We start from the raw sequence: 15,010 nt of genomic DNA, 5'->3' as shown, positions 1-15,010 counted from the left end.
GAGTCATGACTGGTTTAACTCCTTCAAGACCAGTCTCCTTTAGTAGCTCTATAGCATATTTCCTTTGATTCAACATGATTCCTTCCTTTGACCTCTAAACCTTAAACCCCAAGAAATATTTCAACTCCCCCAGATCTTTCATCTTAAAGTTGCAATTCAACATATCCTTCAGCTCATTAATCAAGGCTGAATCGTTACCAGTTAAAAGGAGATCATCTACATAAATGAGCATCACCACCAATTTTTCACCCTCCTTTTTTATGAACATCGAATAGTAAAACTTACTCTGCTGATATCCTGAAGCTACCAATGCTTCAGTAAGCTTTAAATTCCATTATCGTGAAGCTTGCTTCAAACCATAAAGAGATTTTTATAGCTGACATACCATATTCTCCCCTTGGCTGCTTAAACCTTCGGGAAATTTCATATAGATTTCTTCAAATAAATCACCTTGTAGAAACGCATTGTGCACATCCATTTGAAGAAGAGGCCAATCATGCATAGCAGCAAGGGCTAGAACTGTCCGAACAGTAACTATCTTCCCAACAGGGGAAAATGTTTCAACAAAATCAACATCCTCCCTTTGATTGTAACCTTTAGCAACAAGACACACTTTAAAACGCTCAATTGTACCATCAGCTCTATACTTGACACGAAATACCCATTTGCAACCAATGGGATTTACTCCTGGAGGTAAAGATACTACAGACCAAGTACCATTGTTTTCTGAGGCTTGAATTTCCTCTTGCATGGCTTTAATCCAAACTGGGTTTAAAATGGCTTTAGAATAGGATTATGGTTCAACAATGGAGGAAGTGGTGAAAATAAAATGTTGAGTATGAACAAGTAAATGAGCATAAGAAACATTATGAATAAGAGGGTACTTATAGGTGGAAATAGAAGAAGAAGACTAGTTGAAACGTACATAATCGTGTAGCCATGTAGGAGGTCTAGATGCTCGAGAAGACTTACGCAATGGAATAACTGAAGGTTCCAATGATTCTGATAAAACTGGTGAGGAAGAATCACCAAGAGAGACAGGAGGTTAAGACAAAACCAAGAATTCAGAATCATCCTTGTAAGATTATATAGGAAAAAAGGAATCAGATTGTTGAGGAAAACTAAAAGGAAAAATGGATTCATGGGAAACAACATCACGATTGACAAAGAAAACTTTTTTTCAAGATCAAATAGAAGATAGCCTTTTTGAGTGGACGAATAACCAAGAAATAGAGAAGGAATGGATCTCAAAGAAAACTTGTCAGTTACATGAGTTTGAGTTGTATAAGCAAGGCACCCAAAGACACGAATGTGAGACAAAGAAGGTGACTTTTTATACAACAATTCGAATGGAGTAAGCCAAGACAGAACAGAAGAAGGTAACCTATTTATTAGATAACATACAACAAGGACACACTCACCCCAAAATTTTAAGGGAACTTTAGAATGAAAACGAAGAGCCTGAGAAACCTCAAGTAAATACCTATGTTTACGCTCAGCTACCCCATTTTACTGAGGAGTACGAACACAACTCGATTGATGAATTATGCCAAGAGAAGAAAACAAAGGAGAGCAAACTGAATTGAAGAATTCAGACCCATTATCACTACGAATTATCTTAACAGAGGTAGTGAACTGATTTTTAATCATGAGGAACAAGGCTTTTAAATGAAGAACAACATCAGTTTTAAGTCTTAATAAAAACACCCAAGTCATACGACTGAAATTATCAACAACAGTAAGAAAATAACGATGTCCACTATGAGTAGAAACTCCATAGGGACCCCAAAGATCAATATGAATTAGTTCAAAAGGATTATCTGTTCTAGAGGTACTTAAAGGAAATGGAAAACGTGTTTGTCGAGCCATAGGACATATTGAACAATGTTGTACATCACTAGAATTAAATTTGACAGACTGAAGAACAGGAAATTTGTGAATTTTATTAATGGCAGCATGCCCAAGCCTAGCATGCCAAAGTTCAGTAATGGTAAGAGAATGATGATCAACAAACTTACAAACAGAGGAATTTGAAAAACAAGAATCATGAATAGAAGATGAACTCAAACCCGATGATGCAAAAGAAGACTCGAGCAAGTAAAGACCTCCATGTTCCTTACCAATCCCCTTGATCTTTCCACTGGAGATGTCTTGCAGAATTCAAAATGCAGGATAAAACAAAACAACACACTGAAGCTCACTTGTCAGTTTAGTGATTGAAAGAAGGTTATTTTTAAAGTCAGGGACATACAAAACATTGTGAATGATGAAGTTATTTTTCAAAATGTAAGAACCAGTATGGGTAATAAGGGCTTTTTTTCCATTAGGAAGATGAACAAAACGATTTTTTAAAGCACATGCAATAGGATTTATCAAGCAAGAGAATTTAAAAGTAATGTGATCAGTAGCACCAGTGTCCAAGATCCAACTAATGAAAGAATCTGTACCTGAAGTTTATCCCACAAAATTAATAGAAGGCTCCGAAGTAGGGGTTTGATGTAACAGACTCAGTATCTGGTTGTACTGTTCTTGAGTAAAGACTAGAGCAAAGGGCATATGAGGAGCTGAAGTCAGTTGTGTCCTTTCTTTCGATTGAATTTGAAGTCAGCTGGGAACCCAATCAATCTATAACATTGGTCCTTTCTGTGTCCTTTAATCTTACAATGGTCACAAACACCATTGAACCAACGCCGACCAACACTGCCAGGAGATGCAGAGACATTAGAATAAAAAGCAGTAGAATCAGTGAGTAGAGATATACCATTTGATTGAGATCGTTGAGACTCCTCTTGAACCAGCATCGAATAAGCCTGATTAACGCTTGGTAATGGCTGCATCAGAAGAATCTGACTACGCACAGCAGAGTATGATTCGTTCAAGCCCATCAAGAACTAGAAAAGGCATTGCTGGAGAGCATTGGCAGTATTTTGCTGGGCATTAGCACAATCGCATGAAGGAAGAGGCACCAAAGCACCGTATTCATCCTAGAGAAACTTCAACTTTGTGAAATATGAAGAAATTAAAGAATCACCTTGAACGAGGGTTACAATTTCTCGGTGCAAAAAATAGACCCGAGAACCATCAACCTTGTCGAACCTTTCTTTCAAATCAGACCACACAAGAGCAGCGCTGGAGGTAAAAACAATTCCAGCCGAAAGATCTTTGGTGAAATAATTGATTAACCATGAAAGAACGATTGCAATGCATCTATCCCATTGTGGTTGAAGCTGCTCCACAAAATCAGACCGGCAACATACGCCGTCAATAAATCCTAATTTGTTCTTCGCAAGCAGAGAAATCCGCATCGATCGACTCCAAATACTGTAATCATAGACGCCGGTGAGTTTATGAGAAACGAGAAGAGCACCCAGTGTATCAAACGGGTGTAGATACAAGGGATGCGTGAAATCAATCTCTGAAATGTCCTGTGGAGGCATCGCTAAGAAGAATTGAAGAGAGAAGGAAAAAACGCAGAAGAACATAACACAAAATTGGGAATTTGCACTGAAATGGGAAACAAAAACGAGAAATGAAAAAAAAAATTGGACTAGTGAAATAGAAGCCCAATAACCCAATAGCCCAGAAAGAAACTGACTGATACCATGTTAAAACGTATAACTCAGGTAATACAGATTATACTTCATTTCTCATACATGTATAAGATTACAAACTAAAGTATTTATACAGCAGTTAGGAGTCTAACTAACCAGAAACTAACTAACAAATTTTCTAATTATACAAACAAAATAACTTCATGTAACTACTCTTTACAAAGCCTCCTACAAGGCTAAGATCTTCTCACTCAAGGCATTGATCGACCAATTTAAAATGGAGAAATACTTTGTATAAAAGAAAGCAAGATTCTTGAAGTTCAAACTACAAGGTGCTAGTTAAAGATATTATAGTTCACTAGGAGGGTATGGAAAATAAGAGACCCACTCGCGGAGTTAGTATGTGTTTACCTCAAAAGTTTTTTTCCCCTCATATAAATTATAATATAAAAAAATGATACCCCTTTTTGAAAGGTTTTAACATCATTTAAAAAGAAATTGACCCCGCATTTTAAAACATATTTAATAATAAAAAATTTAGAACTCAATTTTCTAACCTAAAAAATATTACTTTCGTTTAAGTTTTATATACTTTTCCTAATTGAATTCAGAAAACATAATATTTGGTCACTTTCATTTTTATATGATTAAGATTTGATCATTTTCATTTTTATTTAGTTAAGATGTGGTCATTAAGGCCTGAGGGTTACTGTTTTTAAATCTTTAACGGATTGTTGATGTGACACAATGAATTTATAAAATTAAAAAGAGTAAAGTACACAAATAATCACCAATAATTTTATATCTAATTTATTAAAAAATCTTTCTATTTTTTTTTGTTTATAATTTAAAATATTTGATTGCTTCATGTCCAAAAAAGTTAATTTCTAAGTTTTATTTTTAAAATTTTAAAAGTATATATTAATCTCAGAAAAAAATGGAAAATTAAAAAACTTTTGGGATAATTAGATATAAAATAATTGTTCAATGACATATTTGATGTTTTATTGTCAATTTGTTACTTTTGAAACTTTAGTGGAGAAAACAAAAACTTGCTCAAACATTAGTGATCATTTCTGTAATTTACGTTTTTTATTTTTATAAATTTACTATGTCAAGTCAGCAATTCTTTAAAAGTCTAATGACAGTTAATTCTCAGTGATCATATTTTAATTAAATAAAAAAGAAAGTAATTATGTTTTTGAATTCAATGAGGAAAAATATACAAAACTTAAATAAAAGCGACTAATCCTATAATTTATTTAGGATAAATTACGTGTTTAGTATATAAAATATTTCTTTCGTTTTGTTTTAGTACTCAAGTTCTATTTTTTTTCAAAATCACACATAACATTTAGTTTATGTTTTATTTTGGTATCTGCCGTTAAAAATTTACTGATGGTGTTGATTTGTTACCATAAGATAATATTATGTCATCATTGAAAAATAAAAAAATATCGAGTTAGTAGTTATGTTAATCTTTTAAAAAATGATGCTAAGTTTTAACAGTAGAAAATAAAAAGATATTTATCAAAAAAAATAAAATATAAATTTTAATAATTTACTTTTATTCGTCTAACGATTTTAAATATGTGTAGAATTAAAAGAATATATATTCAACTAATTAATTCAATTATAAATTTTAATAATTAAACTAATAAAATAGACTTAACATGAAATAATCATTTAAATGGATTTCTGCTCAGTATTTCACGATGACCAACTTTGTTTGACATCCTACACAAGTAACTCTCCTGCATATGCATTCCTAATCAGACGCCTTAGAAATCTACTCATCACTAAATGTGTATTAATGATTGATGTCTTTTCAAGATTCCTTCTTAGACTTTATAATAATACCAAAGTTGAAGTTTCATCATTCCCTAATAATACTATATTCAAATATGTATTTAAAAAACATTATTAATTTATTATTATTTATTAAAATCTCGAATTCGAACATTATACATATATATATATATATATATAATATTAAATATCGTATAATTAAAACACATATTATTTTATATTCATTTATATTAATAATATATATATATAAGAAATCAATTTATATAAATAGAAAACATTTTAATGTTTTTATTATACCATTGATGTTTTTTTTGAAAAAAATTGGTCACTAAACATTTAATAAATATAATTTTTTATTATCTTATTGTTAATATAAAAGGCAATAATATTAGCGATTTATAATAAAATAATCACTTCATCGTTACTTTTGTTTAACTGATGATGTGACAACACTAATAAAATGATGAATATTTAATTTTACTCATAAATTATTGTTAAAATAACAAATAGGTCCTTAAGTAATAATTTTATATATAATCTACCCTAAAAAAATTGTAATTCTCAATTTGTTTCAAATACCCACTTCTCCCCGCCTCTCCCACTCCATCAGCTCCCAAAGACAGTCACAATAGTCTTGACTTATCCCTCTCTCACTTCAATATGAAATCACTTCAATTTTAAAAAAAATAACAAAATAATAGCTTAAATATTAATATGAAAAAAACTAAAAAAAAACCATCTTAGAATTTTGTTTGATCAAATTGAGATAAGCACAAGACGATATCTATTCAAAGATAATTTTAATCATTTAATATTGAACGTTCACACCTATGACATTCCTGGTGTTTAAATCCGAGATCTTAAGGAATAAAAATAATTCTTTTACCACTGAAGTCGTTTGATTCGTGATAAATTAAAATTTAAAGTTAAACTATGCATTTAGTACATAAACTGTCAGTTTTGATCCATTTCAGTATCAAAACTTTCATTTTTTTAAAACCATACCTAATGTTTAGTTTTTATTTCATTTTAGTACCTACCGTTAAAAACTTAACACTTTTAGTACCTACCATTAAAAACTTAACACTTTTAGTACCTAAACTATTAGTTTTGGTATGTTGTAATACCTAAACTTTCAATCTTTTCAAAACTTAATATTACATTTTGAACAATATACTGAAATGAAACAAAAACTAAAGTTTTTAACGGTGGGTACTAAAATGAAACAAAAGCTAAACTTTAAGTTTGGTTTTAAACAAATTAAAAGTTTAAGTACTAAAACAGACTAAAACTGATAATTTAGATACTAAACACGTAATTTACCCAAAAATTAAATATCTTCCATTTTTCCACATTTCTATTTGTTAATATTTCACGCAGTAGTGCGTTTTCGTGACTTATTCTTTCTGCTAACAAATTGCACGTTTTTGACGTTTAGATATTAAAAAAAGGTTGGTCATTCTTTCATCTTTTTGACTTAATTATAGAAAGACACGACTTAACCATCATCATAACATATATATATATTGCCATTTTTTATGGTCTACTATATTTTATTTTGGGTTTTTAATTTTTCCATGTGGAATTTAATTTTTTAGGTCTAAAAAGAATAATAATCGACCTACATCATTATAACAAATTGATGACTAGTATATATTCTTGGATTAAAATCTATAATTATAGGCATATATTTATAATATTTATTAATATCATAAAATATTACATAAATTAAATGATCGATTATGTTATAAAGTTATAAGTTATTAGAAGTGTCATCAAAATAAAAATGTAGATACTATTAAAGTTGTATTTATAATTTGATGATGGACAGAGTTATAAGTACAAACAATAATTAATTCTTAAATCAACTATATAAAGGGATTACGATCCCCAAGAAATATATTATCTCATATTTACTGTTATCTCGTCAGAGAGTTATACTTAAAGGAACTCTTGTCTTCTTGAAAGATCACAACCAAAGAAAGATTCAAAGATTTTAACCTATCAATTAATTTAGGTACGCTTCCGCATCTAGTATTTTATTCTTGATGATTTGACATGATTATATATTAGTTATTTTTTATATTTATTATGATTTTGGTTGTAACATACATGAAATTAATAAAACAAATTATTCTTTTTTAAAAAAAAGTCTAAAATATATTTTCATTATGCTTTAAAAAATTAAATATTATTTTTAAACATAATATTAATATATAATAAACATATTGATTCAATTCTCGAATAAATAATTTTTTGTTTTTTAAAAAATTGTAGACAAATTTATTTAATTAATAAATTATGACAAATAAATAATTGGACCATATGGCATTTTAGGTCATTCGGATTTAGTGTATTACACATTAGGGTGTTACACTTTAGGCCCTTTTATAGTTAATTGGGCCTGATCCAATCTAATTAAGTCCAACTAGATCTAACGACTTTAATTACGAATTTTACGAGGTCAACATATCTCTCGGGTAGCCCCAATATTATTAATCCAGAATTTAAAGTGTCACAAAAATAATTAGGTGACTCATTTATAATCTTACTAATAATCAAATGACATGTAAATAATCTACCTAAAAAGAAGTTTATTTAAAAATCCTAATTGATTTGAGGTGTTTTAGTGCAGTAAATGGTGGTTTGTTGGGGGTGTAAGGCACATTACAACAAAATATATTTTTAATAACACACGAACGATGACACACGTTAATTTATGATTTGTAAAAAATATATGTTATAAAAAAATATCATGTTTCTTAAAATCCGAACGATTTATAACTTACAATAATGTATGTCATTTTTAATAGTCATAATCCAAAGAATTTACAAAACACAAAATACACTTTTAATTATATGTATCTATAAAAGTCATCTTTTAATTTTTTTCCCCATAATTTTGATCATTTCCCTCTTCTTCCCCGATATACATGCGTGTCCAAATCTCTCATCTCAAAAAATAAAAAATCTCCCAAGAAAAAAACTATGTCTACTGATGATGACAGTAATAATATCAGTCCAATTGCAGGAGATGCAGATGTCTCCTCCTCCGACAACCCCTCGCCGACATCACTCCCACCGGCGGCTGTTCCGGTCCCTCTGACTTGGCCCCCCGATGGCCAGCTCAGCCTTGACTGGATCCAGCACATGATATCGGCGTTCGACTGGAGTTCAAAAAATCTGTCCCCCTCCTCCTTCCCCTCGGTGTTTCCAGTTCCCGTTTCGATGCCTTCGTTCTTACAGCTTCTAAGATCCTCAACAAAGAACCCAATTACCTCCGAATCGAGACCCCTGTCATCGATTCAACGGTTGTGGTGGTCGGCGATCTTCATGGGCAATTGCATGATTTCTCTTCCGCTTACGAGATGCTGGATTTCCTTCCAAAAATGGGATATTTGTCTTCAATGGAGACTATATTGACAGAGGAGCTTGGGGTCTTGAGACTTTCGTGCTCCTGCTAGCCTGGAAGGTAATTCCAATTTTCAAACATTCTTATAAAGAATTCACTTTTACAACACTTGTTTTACTAGTATTTATATGTATCATCTTTCATACGCTCCTTGTAAAATGATTTTGACACTTCAACTAGAACTTTAACATAGTTTCTTAACACTCTTGATTATAGATCTCACCATTGTTTGTACATTAGTAATTGGGATAAGCATGCCGATTTCTTAACACTGTTTAGATAAGTAACTTTTGACAAGATATCACATTCTTCTAGGTTTTCATGCCACAGAGTGTATCTCCTTCGTGCAAATCATGAATCCAAGTATTGTACCTCTACTTATGGATTTGAGAAGGAAGTTTTGGCACCGTATGGGGATAAAGGTAAGCATGCGTTTCATTTATGTTTGGGATGTTTTGAAGGACTTCCTTTGGCCTCTATAATTGCTAAGCGTGTATATACTGCTCATGGGGGGCTTTTCCGCAGCATTATCGTCACCCTTCTAAAGGATGAAAGGGAAGAAGAACCGTAGGATAAATCTTGTTCTTGAAGCCAACACCTTATGTCTTGGTTCTTTGGAGGAGTTATCTAAAGCACGAAGATCAGTCCTTGATCCTCCTTGGGAATGACAGAATTTGATTCCTGGTGATGTGCTATGGTCAGATCCATCAATGAAACCTGGTCTTTCCCCTAATAAGGAGAGAGGTATTGGCTTATTATGGGGCCCTGACTGCACAGAGGAGTTTTTGAAGAAGTTCAAACTAAAGGTATTATCATAATTACACTTTCATGTACTTTTTTTATTAAAATCATTTCTGTCGTGGTTAAATTTAACCGTTGATTTGATAATTGTGTAATTAAATTATTTTGTCTCCACTCTTCACCATTAGAAAGGACATTAAGCTGTTTGATATTTTGTTAGTATTTTTTAAAAGGTAGCTCTGTTATTTCTCTGTAAACATTCTATGTCCCTAGACATTTATTAAGAGAAGGGTATGCTATCATTCCAGTAGAAGATGTTCTTAGGTGCTTCTCATCCTTTAACATCATACATTCAATTTGCAACTTAGTGTTCAAGGAAACTGTTTGAATTGATAAACTGTAGTCTGTGGTTTTCTAATTGAAGGCTGTGAAATGGAGCAAAATGCAGTTCAGGTTGGACAAACGACTTTTTATGTTCAAACCTGGGTAGTTCATGGAATTTTACCTATAAATTAGGTCTGAACCCCAATATACTAGTATATAGAAGAGGAGTTGGGTGGTTATGGTATGAGCTGGACAATTTTGAAGGATCATCTTATACAAAAATTTGGCCTAGATTTGAATCTATATCTGGAACGCAATGTATTGGCTAAATGGTAAATTAGATTTTCTGGTTGAGCATTTCATGTCTATGCTATATGCAGGAAGATAATGCTTATTATTAGTCTGCATCTCGATGCGATTAGAACATGCGTATTCTATTATACTGTTAGGGGAATAAGTTGTTAGGGCTTAGCTGTCAAAACTTGCACTTCAGTTGCAAGGGTGGAGAGAGCTAGTAAAAGAATATCTTGATGTTGTAATCTAATTTTTACACTAATTTCCGGTTAAACTTTGTCATTCTTTTTGTGCAATAAACTTGTTGTAATTAATATTTGTTTTTAATTGTTTGAGTTAAATTAATTCATGTTATAATGTTTCATTTATTTTATAATTGTATATTATTCATTATAGCTATTAATTTTATGAGCTAACTCTTCTTTACAGATGCAAAATATTTAGAGTGTGGTAGTTTTTTGGTGCAATTGCCTCAGCTAATTATCATATCACATGAAGGACCTGATGCAAGAGAAAAGAGGCATGGTCTTGCAGGAATGGATGAAGGATACACCATAGACCATGATGTGGAATCAGGAAAGCTGATAACCGTGTTTATTGCTCTGGACTACCCATAATTTCAGGTATCTTTGTGATCTCCAGTGGTTTACTTATCATCCCTTAAGATTTAAATGCATTTCAACAGATTAATCAACATTAAAAAGAACATATTTCTACCATTGTGTTCTATTTAGGAGATTTGTAGATCATTAAGAGCAAGGTTCTTTAACACTATATTACGTTTAGCATATGCTTATGTTTTGCTGCTTCCCTCATTCTTCAAAATTACTCGGTTATTTGTTCCTGCCTTGCCATATCTCAACTAAGCTCATCTTTTTGTTGATGGTGGTCCTAGTTGTCTAACATCGTGTTCCAGCATTTATCAAAGGGTCATTGTTGTCATTATGGTATTTTACTTAAATGTGGTACCATGAATGAGTGGATTTACAATATATTAATCATGTCTTATCCATTATATATATCTTGTATGCCAATGAGTGAAGGATGTCCATATCATTGAATTAAGCTGGGCACTACCTTGTCTTTTGCAAGAGTATCTGAAGAAACCGGAAGATTATTTGGCTCATCTTATTGGTCATGGTATATAATTCTGCATTATCTTAATGATTAAGTAGGAGGTTGCTCACAGAAGTAATAATAACAAAGAAAAGGATGCAGATTTATGAGTCTTTAATCCTTTTGTAGTACACTCCTGCAATTGATATGTGGAGTATAGGATGCATATTTGCTGAGATACTTACAGGAAAACCACTTTTTCCTGGAAAAAATGGGGTGCCTCAATTGGATCTCATGACCGATATGCTTGGCACTCCTCCTAAATCTATATCAAGGGTTAGTTATCTTGTTTCTTATATTTCACTTCGACTTGACGCTGATTTCAAGCTTTGTTACTGAGATTCTACTTGAGAGATTAGATACTGATCACTCACTGCCAAGGTATGATTCTAGTCACACATGTGCATGGATGATAAGTAATAATGATGACTGATTGTTGATTCTTTTGAAACCAAATCTCTGGCTAGGATCGGTGCAAGCGCCACTTGTTATTTACTCCAACAGTCTAATACTGGGATTACTGGATTGCATTATTATCTAAAAAAATACTCGGTATTATGAACTTCACTGTATTAACCCTGAGACTTTACATACTCTTTTCATTGGTGTAGTGCAATAGCCTTTAGGATTCTCAACTTCTTTGGATCTGTTTTTGGTGATCTTACTGAATCAATGATCAAGCGTGATGTTGGTGTCAAGGACTCTGGCTCCCTAATCCCCGGTCATGGTAATTGTAGTTGCTCATGATTATTTATTCAATTAATTTTTGATACTTTGAGGGTGAACACAATCTTGCTTACTTTAAACAATTGAAAAGAAGCTGCTCATTACATGACTGAATAATTATTCATGGATCATATCTCCTTCCGTTTTGTCATCTCTATATTAACATTGCGTTTGCACTGTCGAGCATGTTGTAGTTGCTCATGATTATTTATTCAATTAATTTTTGATACTTTGAGGGTGAACACAATCTTGCTTACTTTAAACAATTGAAAAGAAGCTGCTCATTACTTGACTGAATAATTATTCATGGATCATATCTCCTTCCGTTTTGTCATCTCTATATTAACATTGTGTTTGCACTGTCGAGCAGGTGCAATACTCGACAGAGTGGATAGTTACATGTTCACGGTGTACTCGCATACTCGTTTGTCAAAATCATATTGTTGCACAAATTTTGATCAATAGCACAAGAGGGGATACAAGATAGAATTTATTCCATGTTTATATATATATATATTTATATCGAAAATGAGTGCAGAAGCACATTTGATGGATTCATGCAGAGTGTTGCTGAAAATTTGTATCGACATATTTTGTATCGACATATGATTACAATATTTTTGATAACTTAATGTTAATATATTGTATGCAAATGGATTGCTTATATATAATATGATATATATATTTAGTATTATGAGGCATTAAATGTGATTTAGTTTGATTATTTGTCAATCTACAAAATATATATATATATATATAATTTACGACATATAATCACGACATAAATGTCGATAAATGTTTGATTATTATGAGGTTTCAATGACATGCAATGTACGTCATAAATGTGTCATAAATTTATGACACGTAAATGTGTGTCGTTTTCATTTATGACGGGGCTTCAATGACGCGCAATGAGCGTCATAAATGCGTGTCATAAATGCGCGCCATAGATTTATGACGCACAATTGCGCGTCATTTAAGATTCATGTCGGTGGTTTCAAGGATAGACATTTGTGTGTCATCCGTACCTATAGATGACGCGCAATGCGCGTTATTAAAGGGGTTTTTTCTAGTAGTGGCAAGAAGATTCATTATCTTCTTTATCTTTTTATAAATGAGAATAAGTAATCTATTTGGATTACTTAATAAGAGTAACTTTTATTTATCGTCCAATATGTAAATGGATTGAACTTATCTTTAGTTTAGAGACGATCTGCTAGTGAAAACTAATGTCAATGTGGAGTCAATTGAAACCGGACGGAATGTGTTGGATTGATTTCATTCTGTATTTTTCTTGTTTGCTAAGCTTCTTATGAATATTATGCAATTATTTAATGCTTTCTTGTGTAAATGTGAATTAGGTTCGGTCCGGGATAGACCGATGAGAGGTACTACAATCTATTATTCTCCTAAAAATTTTAAATTTCTATATATTTTAAATATTTTTTATTAAAAACTTATTTTCGTCTTTTAAATTTTATAAGTTCACTTCTTTTAAACTTTTATAAATTTATCCCTTAACAAAAAGCCCCGACTCCGTCCCTAGGTTGGTGAAGGAGACTAAAGTGAATTGACATCATTTGTTATCTCAAAGCTGAAGAATGTTTGAGTCTGCGGAGTAAAATCTATGGTTTGAATAATATATAGAAGATTTGAATCAAAGGTGATTGTCTGTGGGTTGATAGTCATTTGCATGAAATGTTCATATTTATCTTGTTTAGTAAGAAAGGAATCAAAGAATGCAGGGTAATGAATCAATATAGCATATCTATAGAAGAAACCTAATGTTTTCTCTTAATATTATTATATCGTATTATTCTCTTCTTTTGTTTTTTGTCTAGCGAGAGACGACACTAATCTTAATGTTAGTTGTCGACTGTCGATGATTATTATTTTTCTTTTCTTTTTTTATATGATGTCTTTGTTTTTTTTTCTTGAGTTTTTTCACTTTTAAATAAGAATATTTGTCATTGTGACATGTTTTTCTATGCTCTTGTGACACATTCCTTATGATTTTCGGTAAGTTTTTCGCATATTTATGCGGTCGTGTTGGTGCTTCCACAAAGATTCTCACGGCATTTGTTTTCTGATTGTCCTATCGGTGGTCACATATTATCAAATCCTCTCTTATGTAAGTGTTTGTTTGCCGATATAATAAGAATTGTATAGCGAAACGGTTTGTCAAATTATTTTGTTCGCTCACCACTATTTTATCACATCGTAAAACATCTCGTAGAAACAAAGAGTTTTATGAAGGTTATTGGATTGTTTTGATGCTTGAAATGTTTCAATCCCTTTATATCTTTGGGTTTAATATTTTTATTTTATGTATGAGTTTTTGGTGACTATTATCTCTAATTTTCCTTTTAGATAGGTTGCAATTTTGATTCATCCATTTTTGTTAATAAAATTTAGTTAACGTTGTTAAAAAAAATCAGGGTAACGATAATTATTTTCAGAAAAATGTTAAGGAAAATACTTTTAATTGGCTGTTATGAATTAAAAAAATCCGAAAACAACATAATTGGTTGTATATATTATATTTAATAAATTAAATAATTATTTTCGTCCAATTAAAAAACTCAAAATATAGCAATAACTTAAGATTTTTTTAGGTGTCAGGTATTTAATACTTAAATTATCACCATTATTCCATTTTGGCCATCTAACTATTATTTTTTTTCAAAATTATACATTACGTTTTGGTTTCATTCTGGTGATATGTCATTAAAAAATTAACATAATTATTAATGTGATATTTTTTAAAAAAGGTTCAATGATGACTTGACATTATCTTATGGTGACAAGTCAACATCATCATTAATTTTTTAACGGTGAGTGACCAAAATGAAAATATAACGTTAAGTATGATTTTAAAAAAAATAGTTAAGTGATCAAAATAGAATAAAATTGATAATTCGGGTGATAAATGTATAGTTTACCCTTTTTTATTCTCTCCAATGACACTACATTTTTTCCCTTTAACTATTGACTTTTATAGAAAAGGAAAAGAATAAGTATATAAAAGAGAAAACAA

At 31.3% G+C, this 15,010-nt stretch overlaps 1 pseudogene; it reads left to right on the top strand.

Annotated features, from left to right (window-relative positions):
- Positions 1-8,276: 8,276 nt before the first annotated feature.
- On the top strand, positions 8,277-9,596 carry LOC120195739 (annotated as a pseudogene).
- Positions 9,597-15,010: the final 5,414 nt, after the last annotated feature.

This window comes from Hibiscus syriacus, unplaced genomic scaffold (assembly GCF_006381635.1).
Source record: "Hibiscus syriacus cultivar Baekdansim isolate YM2019G1 unplaced genomic scaffold, ASM638163v2 tig00117017_pilon, whole genome shotgun sequence".
NCBI lineage: Eukaryota > Viridiplantae > Streptophyta > Magnoliopsida > Malvales > Malvaceae > Hibiscus > Hibiscus syriacus.
The sequence above is the reverse complement of the archived record's forward strand: the minus strand, read 5'-3'. Positions and strand labels throughout refer to the sequence as shown.